Source organism: Lolium rigidum, chromosome 1, assembly GCF_022539505.1.
Source record: "Lolium rigidum isolate FL_2022 chromosome 1, APGP_CSIRO_Lrig_0.1, whole genome shotgun sequence".
NCBI lineage: Eukaryota > Viridiplantae > Streptophyta > Magnoliopsida > Poales > Poaceae > Lolium > Lolium rigidum.
In genome coordinates, this window is record NC_061508.1 from 350,591,835 (window position 1) to 350,596,490 (window position 4,656).

The following is a 4,656-nucleotide window of genomic DNA, read 5'->3' on the forward strand; positions in this document are numbered from 1 at the left end:
AGGCGGTGCTTTGTGACTGCTGTCAGAGTCCCGACCATGCATCTGCTGCGTGTCCGCTGTTGAGGGCACCTAGACCTCGTTTGGCGATGTATGGCCTTGGACATGCTGATTTATCTTTTTGGGAATTACCACTTTCAGATTCGGTGAGGCCACGTGTGGAGAATACTAGATTGGGTAGAGTGGCTGTTTCTGGTGGCACTTTGTCAATTGAGGAAGTCATTAAACAGCTGAAGTGGATTGTTCCTGATGAGATGTACCACTGGGATGTTCAGCAAGTGGAGGATAATGTGTTCAAAGTGAATTTTCCAAGCAAGATAGACTTGGTGAGGGTGCAGCATTTTGGTCGCTTTTATGTACCTAATACTCAAATATCTATGTCCTTCGATTTTTGGAAGGAGGTTGAACCTGCCTGGGTTGCTGATGATGTCTGGGTACGAGTGTATGATCTACCTCCTATAGCTCTCGATGATTTTCTTGCCATGTGGTCTCTTGGTGATGTTTTTGGCAAAACCAAGGACATTGATATGATCTTTACTCGAGCAAACAATGTGTTGAGGATTCTTATTACCTGTCTTGATCCATCACTAATTCCTGATAGATTGGACCTAAAGATTAAAGATGGATTTTATAGTCTGCGCTTTGAGGTGGAGGGTGCACAACCCCCATCTATTCCTGATGACACAATGAATGAGGATACCACTGGTGGTGATGACATGGACCATGATGGTCCAAGTAATGCTAATGGCGAAGTTCAGGACAGAGATGCTAAGCGTAAGAAAAATGATGCTACTAATGGGGCAGATGAGGCTGATGAGGCTGGGGAAGTGAAGAATCCGGCTGTACAGGGGAATTCTCATACTTTATCTTCAACTAGTGGTTGGGGCGCCCCTTGGGGCGCCTCCTCGCTAGAGTTGTGCGTCCCAATCTGTGCAGCCATGTTCCTTCATAATTAGCAGCATGACAAACAATCAATATGAGCAACTGCATTTTTTATTGTTATACATATTTCCCCTTCCACAGTAAAGCCTCTAGAGTTGTGTTCTGACACAAAGAGGCACACAATGTTTACTGAACACCACAAACTTTACATTCAGTACAAGGTGACTTGAAGCATTACCTAGGCAAAACATGCTTGCATAGAAGAAATTCAGAAGGATAGCTGGACTGAGTTTTGAACTAATCTTGTCTTGCATATATACACATTTTCCTGTCGCAATCCTAATTAAATAGGCCTTTCATAGCAGTGGTCAATGAAGCACATCACCGGGGAAACCGAATGTACGAGAGTCTTGCACATGGATAGCAGCACTTCTGATTTACCATAAATCAAACATGTTAGTAGAGAAAATTTAAGGAAGCATGATCAAGATAGAAGAAGCTCTCTCGATAGAGCCTTCTCAAGGAGAGAAATATATACATGCTATAAATTTAAGAAAATAACACGGCGAGAATTCCAATTAAAATAGGCAATTAGCAAACTTACTTCTCTCTAAAATATAACAAAGTTACCTATTAAAGTTATTAAGATTAGCTATATGCAGTTCCATAAAAGGGATTCACTAAAGTGAAGTGATCCCAGTTAATGGCATTAGATTCTATGTCAAGTTCCATAATGAAATCTCAAAAAATGCAAGAAATGTAAGACACTTGCACAACAGATTCAAATGAAAACTTTACATAATCCTTATAACTACAATTATAGCACCCTGAGTGGTGTATGTAGCAAGTAACCCGCAAAAACACTAAACCTAAAGTTAGTGGTAAACAGCTAAACTACATAAAAGGCCAGACTTGGGAATTGTTAGGCTGAAACATACAACTCTCCCGGGATGACTTGATACTTTCACTTGCACCAACAATCCAAATTCCTTGTCTGAAACAAGAGGCCTTACATTAAGCAGCATTAACAATTAAAATATGGGATGCATACCTCTATTACAGAAAACACAAACAGCTCGGTGCAACCTACTGGATAACCATAAGCTAAATATTTCTATTTAGTATTTTGCCAATCTTTGTACCAACACAAAACAGAAAAAGTAGCAAAACAGCAGCTGTATTTATTATCCATGAATCATTCTTTTGTTAGTGAATGATTATTTTTGTCTTGAGCCCCACAAGGTTCAGCATAATAACTCCAAATAGTACATCGATGCATAGATGGGAATTATAATGGCGATCTAAATCGGGCTAAAAGCAGTATTTTTTCCTGCACCACACTACTAAAAGTGTCCAGTAATTTGATATTGACAAAGGAATAAGGTAACTAATTGGCTTGGAAATGATAAGTTTGTACGTGAAGGTAGAAGCTAAACACAAACAGAGGTTTCATTTCAGAAAAGAAAAATAGCACAACAAAGCCTCTTACATATCCTGATAGAACAAGTACTGTGAGGAGAAACAGTTTTTGCGGGATGATAGCACTGATAGCACAGGGTAGAAAAATTGAGTTCACCATGTATTAGCCTCCAACAAAACACAAAGTCTGAACCCAAAGCACATGGCATCCTCCCTACTGGATATTACTCTATCAAAAAAAAGAAAAAATTCAACACAAAACAGAGGTACTCAATCAAACCTATCAACAAAGAATTCTTTGCGTAGAGCACCAGTTGAATTACCCTCGGACAACATAGGAACTAAAATGTATGCAGAAATCTATTGTTTGCCTTGATCTAGTTTGCAATTTTGTGAAAAAATTCAATTCAAACTAAATTATTAGCCCCTGAAGACATCAGTCTTGCAATCCTAAGTTAGGAATAAACAAAATTTGACAGTGCACTAAATTCCTATGAAGGTCAAGTACAGAATACCCAGAATACATGCTTACCAATATATTTGTCCACGTCCGATGAAGTACTGATTCTCAATATAAATAAAGTGTTGGCCTCCCCTGATCGCATTCACATAGGCTGTATAGTGTATATATGCTCATATCAATTAGTATTTTCTTCCCAGAAAAAAGATTCCGCTAGCCAAAATATGAGTGTTAGTCAACAACACAACATGCGGAATATGATGTTGCATGGTCTTTTAATTATCAGCTACCTCATGGTTTCCTTCTGGTGGATCCTTCGGAAATCCCTAGGCCAAGCTTAAATCAATAGAACGACAAACCTATATTGAACGTAAAAGAGTTAAATGTGTGAGTAAACAACAAGGAGAACACTTCTATTTTCAGAGTTCTCTTCTGGCTATATTTTTCGTCTTGCCAGCCAATCATGATTCTTGTCAAATATAGGCAGAAGAAATATTACACACCAAAGTATATGAACCGAAACCAAATGTACAGTGAAACTCAATGCATAAGAAGTAATCATGGTATACCTGCAAGCCACCGGTTCGGCAGAGCATTACTTCTTTTGTACTCCAACCAATCACTTATATGAGGAAGAAAAACAATTCTAGATCGCTAGCAGGAACTGAACCATCCAGCCACCAACTGTGCAAAGAACAACAGTGTTAAGCAGATAATGAGCTACAGAAGTAGGAGCAAATAACAGTTACATCAAGTGATTAAGAATTACCTGAATAAACTAAGTATTAGGAAGTATCAACCAGAATGCTCTTTCATTCCCCATTTCCAAAATTGTTTAGCTCTTTCTGATGGCCATAACTCCTGCAGATCAGTGGAGCAACATTGTTTACCCTCTCACATTTAACATCAGAATTGTGGGCAGCCGTCACTCTAGTATTTTTGGCTAGACAAGTTAGAATTTCCGACTGATCCTAGCAGCAGATCATAATACATCACAGTATAGCACCATATGCTCACATGATTTGGTACCCTGGCCGTAAGATCAAATACGAAGAAGGGCAATCATACTATTAGGTGACATTCCAGCGTAAACTTACTAAAAGTTCTTCATGATTGCCTATCCTTCACAATTAATCATTGATGCCTCCATGGGGATCACAGTAGCATCAACCAACCCAAGAGAACTGAAAAACAGTAAAATATGTACAAACTGAAAAACAAGTTCTGCAACAGAATGAGAAGGTAAAACATGCTAAGCACTGCAGCAAAATCATAGCTTGAATCACACAGAACAACAAAAGCGACATACAAATTTCATCATGGAATTGGTGATGCGGATAGGGTGAGACTTGTATGATGCAATCTTCTCCAAATTAAATCATACTTTCAGATAAACATATTAGAACGAGATACCATGCCTTCATGTGAGATGTAGTCCAGTAGGCGCGTCGATGAGGGCGCGAGCGGCGCCAGAGGTAGCCATCTGGGCTTGACGATCTGTGCAAGACGCAGCCAGTATCGAACTCAGGGCGGTAATGGGGGCCACGGTTACCATCGTGGACTCTTCTACCCTTCCTCCTCCGTTCATCTACGAGACAAAGGGGAGAGACGGGAGTGAGACCAGAGAGAAAGGACAGAGAGAGGATCGAGAGACCAACCTGGGCGAACCCTAGCCCCGTGGTCGCGCTGCTTCTTGGGGGCCAATGGGAGCCGCGTCTCCCAGGCACCGGCCACCGCCGCTACATCTGGCGAGCCTCCACCGCCGACCGCGCCGGCTTGCACGACTGCCTCGACCCTCACGGTCGTGAGAGACGAGCGCGGGAGAAGGGGCGGCCGCGGCACCGCAACGGGGGTAGCGCTCGCGACCACGCGACCAAATGGCGGCTAGGGTTTCTACC

General features: G+C 41.4%; 1 long non-coding RNA gene across 3 annotated transcripts; it reads right to left on the reverse strand.

Moving 5' to 3' along the window:
• Positions 1 to 3,334: 3,334 nt before the first annotated feature.
• LOC124684598 lies at positions 3,335 to 4,211 on the reverse strand. Of its 3 annotated transcripts, none has more exons than XR_006997073.1 (4): positions 4,172 to 4,211; positions 3,856 to 3,942; positions 3,528 to 3,619; positions 3,335 to 3,442 (listed from the first exon to the last, which is right to left on the reverse strand). It is a non-coding gene; the product is annotated as an uncharacterized LOC124684598 (long non-coding RNA). The 3 variants fall into 3 exon arrangements; XR_006997074.1 differs by lacking the exon at positions 4,172 to 4,211 and adding an exon at positions 4,068 to 4,167; XR_006997072.1 differs by lacking the exon at positions 4,172 to 4,211 and having other exon boundaries at positions 3,856 to 4,037.
• Positions 4,212 to 4,656: the final 445 nt, after the last annotated feature.